Source organism: Lissotriton vulgaris, chromosome 1_1, assembly GCF_964263255.1.
Source record: "Lissotriton vulgaris chromosome 1_1, aLisVul1.2, whole genome shotgun sequence".
NCBI lineage: Eukaryota > Metazoa > Chordata > Amphibia > Caudata > Salamandridae > Lissotriton > Lissotriton vulgaris.
In genome coordinates this window covers 270,351,534-270,371,318 of record NC_141685.1, presented here as the reverse complement: position 1 = coordinate 270,371,318, position 19,785 = coordinate 270,351,534, and positions in this window count along the sequence as shown.

Here is a 19,785-nt window from a genome sequence, read left to right as displayed (position 1 = left end):
AATGTATGCGTGGTAAAAGCATATAAAATGTAATGCCATGCATTATAATGGCATTGCGGAGTCATGGTACTTTCATAATGAATGTATGTGGAGTGATGGTCTGCGGAAAGAAAGTTGCGGAATAATGGGTGTTCACCCTCCCTCGGTAAGTACATTGGTGGCACGGCGCCCCACATCTCCAGCAACATACTCATATTTTTTCACCACCGATTTGAAAAATGCACAGGTCTCTCTCATTGATGGCCTGCACCGACATACACTTTTAGACACACCTCCCGCCAAAAGTTCTAGTATTGCGAACTTTAGAGCTGGGGAGCTACGTTCGAATCTCGGCATCAGGTCAACATCCTGTGATTCCAGGCAAATTGCTTTGTCTCCCCGTGCCTACCACAAATTAATGTGTTCTTCTGTAATGTAAATTATGCTCATGCCATGTTGTCGAGTTCGCGCTATATAATATTGCAAGGAAAAATAAAGTAGGGAAACTCGAGTTCACACACTACTAAACGCGCACTCTTAAGTGCATCAGCAGTGCACTGTGAATCGGAGCGTTTCACAGGCCTGTCACAGATAAGAAATGCTATCAAAACGAAATCCTACAAAACAATATACCACTGGCCGGCAGCAATTCATACCCGGACAACGTCGGGACGGCTGCTACTTGTAAATAACTCAGGCAATATGGTTCTTGGCTCAATCAAAAAGTACTGTCAAGCCACTTCACGGTCCCAATGAGACCGTGAAGTGGCCAATGAGAGGCCTGGTCAGCCATGATCTTGTTCTCTGCATCACCCACATCAGACCGAATTAACACTCACCCCATTCTTTCCTTAAAAGCCTCCCAATTGCCATCATCCAGTCTCTGCACCAGTGTGCCAGCATACAACAAGGGCAAGGAAAGTGAGTGAGGGGTGTACGCTATAACCTTTTGTGTTATGGTCTGCGTCTTCCCTCTCCGGGCCTACTTCTCTGCTCTTATCCATCTTTGTATGCTTCCTTTTGACATACCTGAAAATAGTCAAACATCGACTGCTTGCTTCTTTTTGCAAATTATTTATTCTGCAAGAAGTTCAATATCTGTTCATCAAAGGTACTTGTCAAAGGCCACTACATCTCGGTGTTGTCCCTTGTATATGTGTGCCATAATGTACTAAACATAATAGGGCCATGGTCATTCTTCACATACATGTCAAAGTTTGGGGTGCCTTTTGGAGGCGCAGGCTGCCTATCTTCCAACCGAGCATCATCAGAGCAACAACGAGACCTCAAACAGCAGAACTTGCTAAAACAGGGCATTTTCAAGAATCAAGAGAAACAAATTTGCTGCTTGTACCTGACCAATTCCCTCTCACAGATCCTTTCTCGGACCATACTGAATGCTCAAAGGCCAAAAACCGGTCCACAGACCGCACCAATTCTTCAAATCATACTTCGCATCACAAGTCCCAAACACTAGTCAAACCCCGGGCGTTTTCAAGAAAAACGCGACTTCACCAAGTCTCCTGGCAGAGGGTGCACAGCCACCCTGTATCTCCAAAGCGGTGTGCAGGCCTATCAAGTTCACAAACAAATCAAGAAATGGTCTCCAGACCATATCCAAAATCATTCAAGACAGCAACATGTTTTACCTGCCGATGATCAGACAGGCGGGGCAGCTGTTTAGGGTCACTCATGACCACCTCTCCACCTTCCCAGTAAATGAAGAGTCCGTCAGAAAGGAGAGCATCAAATTCAATTATTACTTACCCTGGGTAATGTAACAGTTAAATCAACATCATCCTCAGATGCTTTGTTATAGCAGTTTTACATGTTCAAAAGCATATAACCTATGCACAAAAGTGAACTTTTTCAATAAAAACATTAGGCGATGAGAGAGGTGATGATGTTGGGGTCCCCCCTAACCTAGGGGGAGTTCCAAGCAGATGCCTTGAAAACAAAAAGCACATCTGCTTTGAGAAAAATCATAATTTTAAGACTTTCGGTATTCATAGAAGGCATTTAGGAGTCCTAAAGTTACCACTCCTAACTTTACTACTACTAAATTGAGAAAAATCCTAATTTTAAGACTTTCGGTATTCACAGAAGGCATTTAGGAGTCCTAAAGTTAGGAGTCCTAACTTCTGTGAATACCGAAACGAGTAAGTGTCTTCTGTGAATACCAAAATGAGTAGGTGCATTCTGTGGATACCAAAATAGTAGTAAGTTTAGGATTGAGTCTTAAGTTCATTCTGTGAATCGGGCCCAGTGATCCTGCACATAAAGTCACAATTAAAGGTAATGCTGCAAAATTAGACAATGGTCAATGGTGGAATTTTGGTTCATTGGCCAGAACCAACTCTGTTAATGATCCAGTGATTAATAATGGTCAGAGTTCTTCTACTGTCAGAAGGTGTTCAAGATCCAGAAGGACTCCTGGGCCCTTATTTATGAGGCCTTGCGTCAGTTTTGCGCCGCTGTTGCGTCACTTTTTGTGACTCACCAGCGGCGTAAAATATGCGCCTTGTTGCGCCATATTTAAAAAGTGACGCATCTAGGTAGATGCGTCACTTTTTAAACCCCTGCGCCACATTATACCTGCGTCAGGTATAATGTATGCAACGGGGGCGTTCCCCCGCAAAAAGCCTCGTAATAGTGACACAGTGAAATCCATGAGATTTCACTGCGTCACTTTTAGGATGCTGTTGCGTCAAAATCTTTTGCCTGCCTCACAGCAGGCGTAAGACTGACGCAAGCCCTTTCACATGGGGCTTTCCCCATGTGAAAGGACGCATTGCTGGAGTTGCGTCACTTTTGTGACACACTCCAACAATGCGTCACTTTTGCGCTTTCAGATACGTCAGAAATACTGACGTATCTGTAAGTCCTTGCGACATGATGCGACATACATTAAATATGACGCATCATTGGTGTCGCAAGGAGTGCGCAGTGAAAAGTGACGCATCGCTGTTTTCACACAGCGATGCGTCACTTTTCATAAATGAGGCCCCTGGTAGGTAAATACAGTAAGGATTATTTTCTTGCTCATGTTAGTGGTTAAGTTTTATTTTTTGTTAAAAGGAGGGAGATGTGTGGTGTCTACGCTGCATATGTCAGTGCACTTTTATTATATACTAATGTTAGAATGTTGCTTTGTGCTTTTCTTGTATTCCATGCATTACTTATAATAGAATGTTTGGGCCAAGGATTGGAACTGCTCCGTAGTCAGTTGGAGTGACCATCCTGAGCCCTCTGCACATTTATTCCTGTGTATCCCGTTTACTTCATTAAACCTGCGGAAAGACTGAAGATTACTGGTCATCTATTATTGATTGATTGACTTCACAAACGTGAGCATACTTCAGGCTCAGATTAGCAGGACTAGCTTAGATGAAGTAAACGACCTGGAAGATCTAGAGAATTCATGGTTGAAGTAATGAGGAGTCATCACAAGACTCAACCAAAATAGAGGGACCCGAGGACAATAACGCCCCATTGCAAAATGAAGGGGAATTACCTTACTTGGGAAAAAACCTAGAAAGAAATAAAACAGCGATGATACCTATCCAGAATACCAGTCAAACAACAATCAGCAATCCTGTGTCAAATCCAGAACAACATATGGGCTCAAAGCAAACATTCCAGCAAGACATAATAACCCACACGGAGCTCCTTAATTCTGTGATAGATACCCTTCAATCATCCGCAAAGGCACTTGAGGGCATATTACCAACAACTAGCGATAATTTTTGTCTCTAACTTGTTTAGAGACAGAAATTATCGCCGCACATCGGCGATTTTTATCGCAGATAAACCTTGCTATTAGCAAGGTTTATCGCAAATGCGATAAAAAACGGCCGCAATGCATGAATATCGCTGAAAAGTCCGCGATATTCATGCATTATCGAGCAAATGCTCTTAGCCATGTTATCCACCTCCCATTGGATAACATGGCTAAGAACTGCTCAGGGCAGGTGTTAGCTTTTGGAGATATTCGCGCTTAGCGCGAATATCTCCAAAAGTTGGTAATAGGAGATAGCGATGTTAGAGACTGTTTCCAGTCACTAACATCTTGGCACGCCCACTTTGCATGTCATTAGTGATAAATACCACTGACATGCAAAGCGGGGCCCAAGATGGTCGCTATCTCCTATTAGCTGTCGCTAACTGGTGTTAGCGACAGCTTGGTAATAGGGAGATAATTTTATCTCCGCTTTATTGGCTTTTAAAGCCAAAAAAGCGGAGATAAACCCCCTTGATAATATGCCCCTTAATTTGCAATCGGATGAGCTTGACATCCAAATAGAGCTAACGAACATCATAGCGCTACCCATAGCAGGGATAGACACCAAACTGGATAAACTTAACAAGCTAATAATAGCAGCACAATCAAAATACAAGCTAGAGCGAAGTATGTGCACCTGCGGCCCAATCATCGACAAGCTTAGCCTCCTTCCAACCCTCCTAGAACAAATAATAGCCCTCAGACAGAAACATACGTCAAGCACAAAACTTAAAGAAGCTGAAAGTAAAACACAGTCAGACCCCTTTAAACAGGAGGAAAAGAAAGAAGATGACAAAGCAAAATAAAAACCAACTGAAATAAGAGGGCTCCTGTTCTAAAACCGTGCATTTCAACTAAACCAAATAAACTAACAAGAAGACAAAAAAAATGTGAAAGGAAAGCAAGAGACAAACAACTAGTAGACAACATGGAGCAAGGTACTAAAATGTTTCCAATATTTGGCGTAACTAGAGAAACAGACAATACGCTAAATGCCGTAAGGTCTTCAGATGACACAACGGACACTTCAATTGAGGCTAAAAAGGAGTGGTCCCCAGCAATGGCAGCAGGGAGGAACAAGAACCTAATAAATGAAGAGATAACAATGCCAGTAGTATAGCAGAGCCCGGTCAAAGCGGAAAAAAGTAGCAAATATCGAGGAGTGTACTGAATCCCTAGTACGGAAAAAGCTAACAACAAACCCACAGAGCAGCATTCAAACAGAGAGTGAACTAAGCTCAAGAAAAGGCAACATGGAAAATCAAAAAAAGAAGAGAACCTTACGAAGGGACAATGTAACAAAGGAAAAAGGAGGGGCAAGTGGGTAGATTGACATCACAACTATTCAAAAACAGCATTAAGCCCCCGAAGCGGAAGGAAGGGACAAAAGGAACGACTAATGGGAATGAAGGCTCTAACTTGCAACAGAGTAAGGAACCCGGGAACACTGATAGGAGCCTGTTCGGAAGGTCATGGAACAAAAAGGCAAAAATGGAAATAAGCAAGGGTCTAATAATTTTGCAGTAACAAAACAACCCCACGAGGAAAGGACTGCATGACCACCACTATCCAGCCTGCTAAAAGCTCATCTCCCAGTCCCGCAATAAGGACTATCATATAATATGGAAACTTTACATTTGGTTAAAGCAGCCCCTTTGGAAAGTATACATGGGAACTGGCCATGGGCAGCAACCTTTGGAACTGAATTGGGACCCCAAATAAAGGACCTCGCTGCAAAAGGGAAGGAGAACAACCTGAGCACCAGTCCACCGCTAACCACCACAGTACAAGACGTTGAAAAGAGCAATACGTTCAACGTTGACAGTCGGAGAATAGAAATATCTACATTGCCGGGAATTGATCATGAAGTCTGCAATAGCAGCACCACTGAGTGGTCAGAAGAACAACCACAACAAATACTGCTAACACCAGAGTATGAGTCCCAGGGATGACATGACATCCTAAACAGAGGCAACATACTTAAATTGCTTGGAAGTCTCCCTGGGCTAAAATATTTACATTAAGCCCATCTACTGTCTGTGGAATTTTGCCAGGAAGGAAATGGTAACCTTAATGAACAAACCATTGCAACCTGGCAAACGACGGTGGTCACCCAGCTAATCATGACCTTAAAAGTACAATCAGGAAGGGGCGGTGGGCATAAGGCTTTAAAAACCTGTAAAACTATGTTACCCAGACCCACTAAAGGGAAAAACCCAAAGAGAAGGGGCACGGCCTGGTGGTAAAAGAACAGGCTTACTCAGTCCTTCAGGACGCAAGTGGAAATAGCCTATTTACAACAAGAAAGGCGTGTAAGCAAAGGCCTCTGAATACCAATAAGTCTCAGTGGAATAACTAAGTACCCATATTCCTTTGCAGATATTTGCATACGAACGTCTGTTTTTAAAATCAGAAGCACTATTTTATTATTCAATGAGAATGTACAGCAAAACGTTAAGCTCGTGAATATTTTTTTTAATACATTTTTAAGGAATATAACATTTAAAAGTACCTGTCCTAACACTCAAAGAGACTTAGATTAGTTGGACTGGTGTCTGCAACATTTTCTTTGTCTTCTGCCCTTAACAATTCCAATATCTGAAATCACTTGCGCCTTGTGTAGCAGTGAGGACAGATCCTATGAATTAATTTTTAGAGGATCTTCATTAGTGGCGAAGATCCATAAATAAGTGCTGAAAAGTAGATCGAATAAATTACTCTGTTGTTCTGTGTTAAATTAAGGCGAGAGTCCTTAATTACATGCAATGGGTTTCAAGATTCTTAAACAGTGATACAAATGAGTCTTTATTCGTTCAGTTTAATTTAATAATTTGATATAATCGGAGAACCTGTGTTAATTAGAGGTCAAAAACCCATAGTTATAAAAAAAATAAATTGAAAAATGATACCATTTTCTAAATTTAAAAAATACCTTTTTGGGCATCAAGTGCTGTCTGGGGAAATAGGTGTCAGAGATCAAAGACTCCTCAAACTGTTGTCAGCTGTGGCATCATAAGAAAACACAAATCAAGACTCATGGCATGGACCATACACATGGAGAGGCAATCTTACAAGCCAAATCTCAAACCCCTATCACCTAATCTATCCATACTAATATAATAAAGAGAGAGCCCAAACCTTTGAGGCGGGTAATCTCAGGAACCACAGCACCAATCACAACACCCAATACCGCGTTGGAAAGGGCAGTTGCATCAGAAGGACATAGGCTATGCAGATACCAAGAACCATGCCAGAAAAGTAGTCCCTTGTGGGCGTGTCTGCGTTGTGCTGTGGGCTCGTGCTTGGGGGGCTTGACAAATGCTGGGGGCGTGTGGTATGTTGCGTCCTTCGGGCTGGACTGTTCCCATGAGGCACAGTGTCAAGGCTGATTTGCATATGGCCATGTCTGAACTGGGGTGGTGTGGAGTGCAAAAAAACGATGGATTTAGGGCCAGATCTCTGTACTGGGGTGAATGTATGACATTGTTCTGCATTCTGTCCATCAACTGTTGTTTTTGCATTTGTCACCCCGAGTGTTATGGGTATGGTCAGACGTGAGTACCATGTTCTCCACACCACTGGAGTCAAGCTATCCTGGCTGAAGACAGTTGATAGCCAAAAATCATTCCTAGGATGCTTGAGACCGGTCCAAGAAAGACTTGGATTGACAGTTAGGCCTGGAATGTTCCCATGAGGCACAGGGTCAAGGCTGAGGTGGTGTGGAGTGCAAATAAAGTGATGGATTTAGAATCAAATCTCTGTTTTGGGGCGAATGTATGACATTGTTCTGCATTATATCCATCAATTGATGTTCTTATATTCTGCCCTTCATGCCATGTCTCATATCGACCCCAACACCCTTAAACACTAACCCATCTTTACCCTATAAATATACCCTGTACCCCAAAACCAAAATCTATACCTAAATCCTAAAAATACTCCTTAACCCCAAAAACCAAACCTACCCCTGAACCCTAAAATACCCCTGTACCCCAAAACCCAAACCTAGCCCTGGACCATAAAAATAACCCTGTACCCCAAAACCCAAACCTACCCCTGAACCCCAAAATAACCCTGTACCCCAAAACCCAAACGTAGCCCTGTACCCCAAAACCCAAACCTAGCCCTGAACCCTTTAAATACCCCTGTACCCCAAAACCAAAAAGTACCCCTGAACCCTAAAAATACCCCTATACCCCAATACCCAAACCTAGCCCTGAACCCTAAACATACGCCTGTACCCCAAAACCCATACCTATCCCTAAGCGCTAAAACTACCCCTGTACCCCATAACCCAAAACTATATCTGAACCCCTAAAATACCCAAACACCCCAAAACGTATACCTCAGTACCCCAAAACATATACCCCTATACCCATACTTACCTTATCCAAACATTTAAAAAAACATGCTTTTACCATTCATGCATTTACAACGAACTTCGTTGTAAATGTATGCGTGGTAAAAGCATATAAAATGTAATGCCATGCGTTATAATGGCATTGCGGAGTCATGGTACTTTCATAATGAATGCATGCGGAGTGATGGTCTGCGGAAAGAAAGTTGCGGAATAATGGGTATTTACCCTCCCCCGGTAAGTACATTGGTGGCACGGCGCCCCACATCTCCAGCAACATACTCATATTTTTTCACCACCGATTTGAAAAATGCACAGGTCTCTCTCATTGATGGCCTGCACTGACATACACTTTTAGACACACCTCCCGCCAAAAGTTCTAGAATTGGGAACTTTAGAGTTGGGAAGCTACGTTCGAATCTCGGCATCAGGTCAACATCCTGTGATTCCAGGCAAATTGCTTTGTCTCCCCGTGCCTACCACAAATTAATGTGTTCTTCTGTAATGTAAATTGTGCTCATGCCATGTTGTCGAGTTCGGGCTATATAATATTGCAAGGAAAAATTAAGTAGGGAAACTCGAGTTCACACACTACTGAACGTGCACTCTTAAGTGCATCAGCAGTGCACTGTGAATCGGAGCGTTTCACAGGCCTGTCACAGATAAGAAATGCTATCAAAACGAAATCCTACAAAACAATATACCACTGGCCAGCAGCAATTCATACCCGGACAACGTCGGGACGGCTGCTACTTGTAAATAACTCAGGCAATATGGTTCTTGGCTCAATCAAAAAGTACTGTCAATCCACTTCACGGTCCCAATGAGAGGCCTGGTCAGCCATGATCTTCTTCTCTGCATCACCCACATCAGACCGAATTAACACTCACCCCATTCTTTCCTTAAAAGCCTCCCAATCCCCATCATCCAGTCTCTGCACCAGTGTGCCAGCATACAACAAGGACAAGGAAAGTGAGTGAGGGGTGTACGCTATAACCTTTTGTGTTATGGCCTGCGTCTTCCCTCTCCGGGCCTACTTCTCTGCTCTCATCCATCTCTGCTTAGCTTCCTTTTGACATACCTGAAAATAGTCAAACATCGACTGCTTGCTTTTTTTGCAAATTATTTATCCTGCAAGAAGTTCAATATCTGTTCATCAAAGGTACTTGTCAAAGGCCACTACAACTCGGCGTTGTCCCTTGTATATGTGTGCCATAATGTACTAAACATAATAGGGCCATGGTCATACTTCACATACATGTCAAAGTTTGGGGTGCCTTTTGGAGGCGCAGGCTGCCTATCTTCCAACCGAGCATCATCAGAGCAACAACGAGACCTCAAACAGCAGAGCTTGCTAAAACAGGGCATTTTCAAGAATAAAGAGAAACAAATTTGCTGCTTGTACCTGACCAATTCCCTCTCACAGATCCTTTCTCGGACCATACTGAATGCTCAAAGGCCAAAAACCGGTCCGCAGTAAGCATGGGCGAATTTTGCGAATCTCGCGTTCACGAATTTTGCGAATTTGCGAACTCGCAATCCGCAAAATCCGCGAATTCTCGCGAATTTGCAGATTTTTTTTTTGTGTTCGCGCGGGTTTCTGCCAGTTCGCAAGGGATTTGTACAATTTCGCAAACACGAACTTACCTGTCGGGTCGCAAGTTTTGCGAACTTGTTGTTTCTACGTGTCCAGCCTGTTTGGGACACTCTTCTTCATCACTGCCACTCTCTGTCACCACTGCCACTCTCTGACTACTCATGCCACCCTCTGGCCCACCCATGCCACCCTCTGTTTCATCACCGCACCCTCTGGTTGTCCAGTGTACATTATTTGCGTCAAAGCAAAGCACACCTTCCCTGCCTCAAGTGACCTGAATTAATTTGGGGCTGATTAATGTGTCACAGAATATTTTTTTAGCTGGCACCTGCTTCCTTAGTGCTTCTTGATTAGTGATCTTTTGCACTTGCTAAGTGCTTTCATTGTTGCAAAATTAGTTACAACACCTGCCCTGCCCCAACTGACAATAATGAATTAGGGGCTGATTAATGGATTTGAACTTCCAGCCTTGCTCCTGCTTGTCTCCCTTAGCTGTAATTCAGGACCTTTGTGGCATATGTGTAACTATTCTGAGGTTCAGAGCAGGGTCACATATTAGTTGCAAGTAGGCAACTGAACTCTGGAGGGGCCCCTCAGGAAGCACTACAGGAAATGGCTACTAATGATGAGCCTGAACTTTTGAACCTGGTAAGTAGTTTCAGTTTTGCTAAGATCGTATTTCTGCAATTTAGCGCTTATTCGCGGGGCGCGAAGTTGTTCTGGGAAGCCGCGAACTCACGCGAACAGTGCGAGCAAGCCATAAAATCCGCTGCTCGCGGATTTGCGGATTTTGCGGGAGATTCACGAATCTCGCGGATTGCGAATTTACCGAAAATCCGCAAAATCCGCGAGCGAAACGGATTTTCCGCCCATGCTTAGTCCGCAGACCGCACCAATTCTTCAAATCATACTGCGCATCACAAGTCCCAAACACTAGTCAAACCCCGGGCGTTTTCAAGAAAAACGCGACTTCACCAAGTCTCCTGGCAGAGGGTGCACAGCCACCCTGTATCTCCAAAGCGGTCTGCAGGCCTATCAAGTTCACAAACAAATCAAGAAATGGTCTCCAGACCATATCCAAAATCATTCAAGACAGCAACATGTTTTACCTGCCGATGATCAGACAGGCGGGGCAGCTGTTTAGGGTCACTCATGACCACCTCTCCACCTTCCCAGTAAATGAACAGTCAGTCAGAAAGTAGAGCATCAAATTCAGTTATTACTTACCCTGGGTAATGTAGCAGTTAAATCAACATCATCCTCAGATGCTTTGTTATAGCAGTTTTACATGTTCAAAAGCATATAACCAATGCACAAAAGTGAACTTTTTCTATAAAAACATTAGGCGATGAGAGAGGTGATGATGTTGGGCTCCCCCCTAACCTAGGGGGAATTCCAAGCAGATGCCTTGAATACAAAAAGCACATCTGCTTTGAGAAAAATCCTAATTTTAAGACTTTCGGTATTCACAGAAGGCATTTAGGAGTCCTAAAGTTACGACTCCTAACTTTACTACTAATAAATTGAGAAAAATCCTAATTTTAAGACTTTTGGTATTCACAATAGGCATTTAGGAGTCCTAAAGTTAGGAGGCCTAACTTCTGTGAATACCGAAACGAGTAAGTGTCTACTGTGAATACCAAAATGAGTAGGGGCATTCTGTGGATACCAAAATAGTAGTAAGTTTAGGATTGAGTCTTAAATTCATTCTGTGAATCGGGCCCAGTGATCCTGCACATAAAGTCACAATTAAAGGTAATGCTGCAAAATTAGACAATGGTCAATGGTGGAATTTTGGTTGATTGGCCAGAACCAACTATGTTAATGATCCAGTGATTAATAATGGTCAGAGTTCTTCTACTGTCAGAAGGTGTTCAAGATCCAGAAGGACTCCTAGTAGGTAAATACTGTAAAAATTCTTTTCTTGCTCATGTTAGTGGTTAATTTTAATTTTTTGTTAAAAGGAGGGAGATGTGTGGTGTCTACGCTGCATATGTCAGTGCACTTTTATTATATACTAGCAGCCCGTCCCGACGTTGTCCGGGTATGAATTGCTGCCAGCCAGTAGTATATTGTTTTGTAGAATTTCGTTTTGATAGCATTTCTTATCTGTGACAGTCCTGTGAAACGCTCCCATTCACAGTGCACTGCTGATGCACTTAAGAGTGCGCATTCAGTAGTGTGTGAACTCGAGTTTCCCTACTTTATTTTTCCTTGCAATATTATATAGCGCGAACTCGACAACATGGCATGAGCACAATTTACATTACAGAAGAACACATTCATTTGTGGTAGGCACGGGGAGACAAAGCAATTTGCCTGGAATCACAGGATGTTGAGCTGATGCCGAGATTCGAACGTAGCTCCCCAGCTCTAAAGTTCACAATTCTAGAACTTGTGACGGGAGGTGTGTCTAAAAGTATATGTCGGTGCTGGCCATCAATGAGAGAGACCTGTGCAATTTTCAAATCGGTGGTGAAAAAATATGAGTATGTTGCTGGAGATGTGGGCCGCCGTGCCACCAATGTACTTACCGGGGGAGGGTAAACACCAATTATTCCGCAACTTTCATTCCGCAGACCATCACTCCGCATACTTTCATTATGAAAGTACCATGACTCCGCAATGCCATTATAACGCATAGCATTACATTTTATATGCTTTAACCACGCATACATATACAACGAAATTCGTTGTAAATGCAGGAATGGTAAAAGCATTTTTTTTAATCTATATTACTATAATAAAGGAGAAACTTTCAGGCGGGTAAACTCCGGAACCACTGTGCCAATCTACACACCCGATACACCATAGAAATCGTCAGGGTGTGTAGATGGTTATAGGCTATATAAAGTTTAAAAATAAACCTTATTTAAAAAATGTATTTTAAAAAAAAAGTAGTCCCCCCAAAGTAGCGCCGGCCGCGACGTGCGTGCTCACGTTGAGGAGCAGCGTCAGAGCGGCGTCAGAGGAGTGGCGGACATGGCGCAGGGAGGAGCGGTCACGTGAGGAGCAGCGGACAGGCCAGTGGCGGTGCGACCAGCGGAGAGGCGGACATGGCGCGGGGGAGGAGCGGCGGCGGACAGGCGGTGATGAGCAGAGCGATGAGGAGCTGTCAACTCAGGAACGGCAGCTGAGGTAAGCAGGCGGGTGTCGGGCCAGGTGGGGGATGGGGAGTTACAAAAGGCAATGTCGGGGCAGGCGGGGGTCGGGGAAGCCGGGGGACGGGGACTAACACCTCCATTGACTCAGGCCAGGCGAGGGTCGGGCCAGTTGGCAGGCGGGGGACGGGGCTGGCGGCGGCACGGGCCGCTGGGCAATGTTGGGGCAGGCGGGGGTAGGGGGAAGCCTGAAAGCTCCCGGACAAGGTCGGGACAGGCTGCTAGTGTTTGGATAAGGCAAGTATGGGTATAGGGGTATATGTTTTGGGGTTCTAAGGTATATGTTTTGGGATATTTGGGTATTTTAAGGATTCAGATATAGTTTTAGGATTTAGTGATAAATATTTGTTTTGGGGTACAGGAGTATTTTTAGAGTTCAGGACTAGGTTTGGGTTTTGGGGTAAGCCTGGGCGTAGCTGAAGACACTGGGTACTTGTCTGCACTGTGCTAAAGTTTTAAATTAATTACAAAAATCTTCCTGTACTTGACCAGATATCATAAAATAAGCTTTTCAATCTTTATTTTTTTTTGTGTAAAAATATACTTTATTTAAAATTATTTGTCAGGTTTACATTTTAAGCAGTCCCTTATATTTGGGTGCTGTACATTTAACCATTCTCAAAGAAGCGCATTAGGCTATCTTTGGTGGTTTACCATCAAGATTTCTCATTTTACCCATCCAGACCAACTCCTGATTTCCCAGGTTTCCTTTGCCCACTCTTGTCCAAATCTATGGGTGTCTATGCACATGTAAGAGAACATTTTAGTGAAAACAAGTTTTTGGCATTCTTTTTCCGTGATTGCTTGGTGTTTGTACAAGGAGAGGTTCCTGTTTTCCCACATCGCCTCTTTCACACAGTTTATTATTCTCCATAGTGTCCTTTCTTTATTTGCATTGCAATTCATGCCCAACCCATATAGAACCAGTTCATAGGACAGGGATGCCTGTCCTGTTAATTCTTTAATGAGCTATCCCATTGCCTTCCACATGCTTTGTGCTCCGCCGCAGTTCCAAATGAAGTGCATCAGGGATTCATCTGCTGCACAGCCTGGTGTTGGGCATCTTGCTGTTTTTGCCAGTCTCCTTGCATGTTGGAATTGCTTCACTGGTAGGCATTTGGATACCATCATCCATGCCAAGTCTTTCTGGGAGTTTGTCAAGTCTTTGTGGTTCACCATCTCCCAAACCTTCCCTGATTGCTTCTCTGATAAGTTGTTTACCATTGTCACTGAGTCCGTTTCTTTCAGTTCTTTGCTTAAGGCCATCTGGGGTGTGATGTCCTTCGCTTGAATTTGCCTCTCTTCCAGCTTCTTGAAGAAAGGTTTGATGCCTTTGTACGCAGGGGGTGGTTCTAGTAAAAAAGGCTTTGTATTGTCCAGTTTACATATGCCCTCTTTTGATAAGATGAAGCTTGTAGCAAACAGTGTGTAGGCAGCCACATTTGAGTCTTTCTTTGCATTCCCCAGTACGCTTTTAACAAAATGTGACATCAGGAAGTCATGGAGGTTTGGCAGGTCTTTCCCTTCTTTTGTGGGTAGTTTGAAAACTGTCTCTCTTTTTAGTTTTTCAATTTTTGACCCCCAAAAGAAGTTTGCAATAAGTCTTTGTGTCACTTTTGTCCACCTGTATGATGGAGGGAAAATCATGGCAATAAACATCAGGATTGGTAGACATATTGCTTTCAGCATCAAGACTTTCCCTTCCATGGAAAGTGTTCTTGTCATCCAGAGCGCCATTTTCTGCTTGAGCTTTGTCTGGATCTTCTCCCAGTTTATTTCTCCCTTCATGTCCTGTGAAAAAAGAATCCCCAGTATTTTTACTGGGTCTTTGGAAGGTTTCACTGGCAGCTGAGACAGTTTGTCCCACTGTCCCACCGTCATGCAGTGTGTTTTCTCCACATTCACCTGTAGCCCAGCTGCTAGGGAAAAGAGTTGGGTTATAAGGAAAGTTCTTTTTATGTATCTAGCGTCAGTGCAAGCAAAGATGACATCGTTAATGTTAATGTTAATGTTAGTTGGGATTTGTTAAGCGCTCGTACGCCCGGAGGCTTCATGGCGCTGTAGAAGGAGCCAAACAAGACAGTCAAAGGATAAGCAGTGCTATCAATAGTAAGCTTGAGAAAACAACCAGGTCTTCAGAGATTGCCTAAAGCTGAGGATGTTATCATTCTGCTTTATATGGAGAGGAAGAGAATTCCAGAGTACAGCAGCTTGATGGTCGAAGCAGCTGCCTCCGAGGCGTTTCCTTTTGAATGGAGGAACAATCAAAAGTGATTTGTAGGTGGATCGAAGGTGACGGGAGGGGCAATATTTTTTGAAAAGATCTCTGATAAAAGAAGGGCCAGAGTCGTTCAGAGAGCGGAACAGAATACACCCAGCCTTAAAGGCCACACGTTGCTCAACTGGCAACCAGTGTAGTTGCTTAAGGCCAGGTCTGATGGATTGCCTCCTGGATATGTTCAGCAGTAGCCTGGCAGCTTGGTTCTGAACAAGCTGGAGGCGTTTAAGCTCACCAATTTGGAGGCCGAGGTAAAGACTGTTAGAGAAATCCAGCCTGGACAGAACCAAGGAGAGGACAATCTGTGTAAGGGCTGCTGAAGAGAAAAAGCGAGCAATTTTTCTTATTTTCTTCAGTTGAAAAATGCTGGAAGATACCACCGCTCCAACCTGTCTTTTTAGCGAGAGGTCCTCGCTGATAAAAATGCCTAGGCTTTTGACCACGGAAGATTTAGTGGGGGGGGCTCCCATGTTAGTGGGCCAGAAGTTAGGGTTCCAGCTTAGAGGGCTCTGTCCGGGCAGGACCAGCTCGGTCTTGCCCGGGTTGAGCTTCAGATGATTGCAGCTCATCCAACTCAATATGTGGGACATAGTTCTTTGGAATACGTCCACTGAGTCAGTGTTGTTGAGAGGGAAGATGAGCTGCAAATCATCCGCATAATTGAAGATGGTTACATTAGCATGACGCAAGAAGTGCAAAAGAGGGCGTAAGTAAACATTAAAAAGAAGGGGAGATAACGAGGAACCTTGTGGTACCCCGCAGGTGGTAGGTATAATGGGAGCGGAGAAGGAGCCGAGTCTGACCGATTGTGTGCGGTCTGAAATGAAAGAGCGGATCCAGCTCAATGCGGGGCCCCTGAGACCTGCCTGCTCGACACGATCGACCAAGATGGTGTGGTCGACCGTGTCGAACGCAGCAGAGAGGTCCAGTAGCACAAGCGCCTGATGGATTCCTGCATCTGCATTCCGCCTCAGAGTGTTTAACACCGAGAGGATGACCGCCTCGGTGGAGTGGCAGGGGCGGAACCCTGCTTGATTCGTCCATGTATGCTACACATTTGACCTGTTTGCCTTGGCTGCCCGGTACCAGAGGGCCAGTTATGCACTTGTCCTTCCTGATGGCGCATAGGAGAGGTTCAATTGCACATACAAAGAGTGCCGGTGATAAGGGGCATCCCTGTCTGACCCCTGATTCAATGTGGAACCCCTCAGATAGTGTACCATTTATAAGGACCTGGCTTTCACATCCAGTGTATATTAAGCCAATAGTTTGGATGAAACCGTCTGGGAATCCCATTTTCCTGAGCACTTTAAAAAGGTATTCATGACTTAGGGAGTCAAAGGCTTTCTGGAAATCAAGGGCCAAGATAGCAAGTGGATTCCCCCTGTCTTTCGCTAACCACAAGGTGTCTCTGATGATGGTCAAGCTGTCCCAGATTTTCCTTCCTGGGACCGCACATGTTTGGTCCGGGTGCACGATGGAGGCCAGCACCTTTCTGCATCTTCCTGCCAGGACTTTACTTAGGATCTTACTGTCCACATTCAAGAGGGTGAATGGCCTCCCATTGTTGATGTCCAGCTTGTCCCCCTTTTTCTCCAGCAGTTTGATGATGCCCTGTGGAACGTAGGGTGGTAAAACATTTTTTTCCAAGCATTCTTTCAACAGACTCCAAAAATCCTTTGCAATAGGCCCCCAGAAAGCTTTGTAAAACTCCCATGGAAGTCCGTCTTGCCCAGGGGCTGATCCTTTTGGGGCTTCCTGAATGATTTGGAAGAGTTCTTCTCCTGAAATGGGGGTGGTTAGAAAATGTTGTTCCTCTTGGGATAAAGAGCTCTGCAAAGACCCTAGAATATCTTCACATGCACTTATATCTGATGGCTCTTTTTTGTACAATTGGGAAAAAAAGGCTGTTGTTATTTTCCCTACTTTCTCTGTGCCCTTTTGTGTTTGTCCATTTGTGTCTTTCAGTTCATTCATTACCTTTTGCACTTGCTGTGCCTTTTTGAAAAAGAATCTTGAGCACTTTTCATCTTCCTCAAAGATCTAAACCCTGGAGTTAAAAATGTATTCTTTCCCTCGTTGTTTCAGCCATTCTTTCAGTTCTGTTTTTGTTTTTTCTCTTTCCTCCCCTACTTCCATACCAGCCCTTTCCAGGTTTTCTAGTGTGATCATTCTTTGTTGTATTTCATCAAATTTGTGAAACTTTTCCTTGCTTTTGATCATGCTCTGTTTTCTGAAAAAAAGTTGTGTTTGTTTTTTTACCTCTTCCCACCATTCTGCTAAGGATGGGAAACTTTCCTTTCTGGTTTTTAAGTTGTTGTACATATCACTGTAATTTTTACATATATTTTCCTCTTGTAATAACAAGGTGTTCATTTTTCACACACCCCTCCCCATTTGACACATGTTTGAGATTTCAACGGTTGCTTTCAAGATTTGGTGGTCTGACATACCACTCTCGTTTGTTTCATAATTCCTTGCTTTTATATTTTTGGAGGTGAAAATGAAATCAATTCTTGATTTGACTTTGCCACTTTCTGCTTCCCATGTGAAACTTTGTTTCGACCCTGATTTTGCCCCTGTATCTGACAGTTGCAAATCTTTACACATGTTTTTGAGACATTTTGCAGACTTATCAATTTCGTAACAATTTTTCTTGCCACATCTGTCTGTGGGGTTTATGATGCAGTTGAAATCCCCTGTTAACACCATTGGGGTTGCACCTGCAATAAAAAGTGGGAGCATTTCAAACAGGGACATTCTTTCATTCTTGTCGGTTGGTGCGTAAATATTACAGACCTTAAAGGTGGTGTTTCTGTATTGTATGGTGACCATCATAGCCCTGCCTGGCTGTATAATTTTAGTATCAAGGATTGACATTTCTTTGTTTTTTTATGAGAATGCCTATTCCAGCATTCTTGTTTCCACCCCCAGACCATTTGGAGGTGCCTTCTTCCCAATATTTGGATATGTGACTGTAGTCCGTGGAGTGGGGAATTGCACATTCCTGTAAACATATAATGTCCCCTTTTTGTACTTTGCAGAGCTCAAACACTGACGCTCTTTTTAATTGTGAGCCCATTCCTCGGGCATTCCATGATATGATGTTAAACATTATATTTGCAATGGTGATTACTTTGCACGATATACAATACATGTTAAACCTGAACATTTTCAAAGCTCAATGGCGACCAGATGCTGTCACATATTTGCTGATTGATTTCACTATTTTGCGTCTCTTTCCCGCCAATTTATTCTGCTCCCCCTAAGTATGGGGACTGTAAAAAAAGGTCTTTGTGGGGGGTTACTCCTACCTCTTGTGAGAATAAGCTATATCCTAGGTCTTCTGAGTCTGAGAGGTCCCCTAGTACACTATACCTGGACCCTGAGCAGTTCTCTTTTGATAGAGTTTTCTTCCTATTTTCTTTCTGTTCTGTTGCGGCCGGACCACTTGGGTCCGCCGTTTGCTTTTTAATTTTGATTTTATTTCTTTTTTTAACCATCTGCATTTGGCCCTCGGTGGTTTTTGTTTCCTCTTCTGAGGAGGTCTGTTCTTCTCTTTCCCTTTTTTCTTGAGCCCTGTCCTTGGCTTCTTTGATGATGTTATATATATCTGTAGGGATAAGAGTACAATCTGAATCTATTTCCCTGTCTTCCACTTGTGAGTCTATGTCTGACATCCCTTTAACTTTCTTTTCACTTTCCACTATTTCTGTCACTTAACTCATCTACTAGCTGTGTACTTTCCTTGGTTTGTTCCTGTTCTGCCTGTGGGGTAGGGATAGGTTCAACCTGTATTACTTGTTTTTTTATGTTGGGTGTTTCCCCGGTGCCTCCATCACTAACTGTCTTAAAGATTAATGGTGCCAGTAGTGCAGCATAAGGTTTACATTCGGTGTGTTTGTGGCCTATGTCCCCACAGAACTTACAACTCTCATTTTTTGCATTCTTCTTTAAGATGGCCAAAAGTTAAACAGTTCTTACAACTTTGTGGTTGGGCTTGGGTAATTTAAATAGCTTCTGTTAGAGCCCAGTACACAAGTTTGTGGGAGATGGGTCTATGTGTTAAAGTGCATGTAGTTCTTTCACAATGGTGAATCTGATAATGTGGCAAGCAGTGGGCGATCTGATAATTTTGGGATCCTCCCTAACCTAGGGAGAGTAGCAAACAGATGCCTTGAAAACAAAAAAGCACATCTTATTGAACGATTTAGTTGTGGTCCCATCCTCTTAGGACAAACCCAAACACAGTTATTGGCAAAAACATTCCCAACCAAAGGCCTTGCAAAGCATTATGGGATGAAATTAGCTGTGGGCAGTGAATATTATATAGTATACAATATCAAAAGTATTCTACAAAGAGCTGCAGTTCCACTGGTCGTCCCTAGATGTCCCTCACGAGTCAAATCCAAATGCTTGATGAAAGGGTTCAATGGTTTTGCATTTGACTCGAGAGGGACATCTAGGGACGACCAGTGGAACTGCAGCTTGATGTAAGAATAATGTCAATGCTTTGCATTTGACTTGTGAGGGACATCTAGGGACGACCAGTGGAAATGCAGCTCTTTGTAGAATTATTTTGATATTGGATACTATCAACCTAATTTATGAAGCCGAAATCGGCTCGCAAAG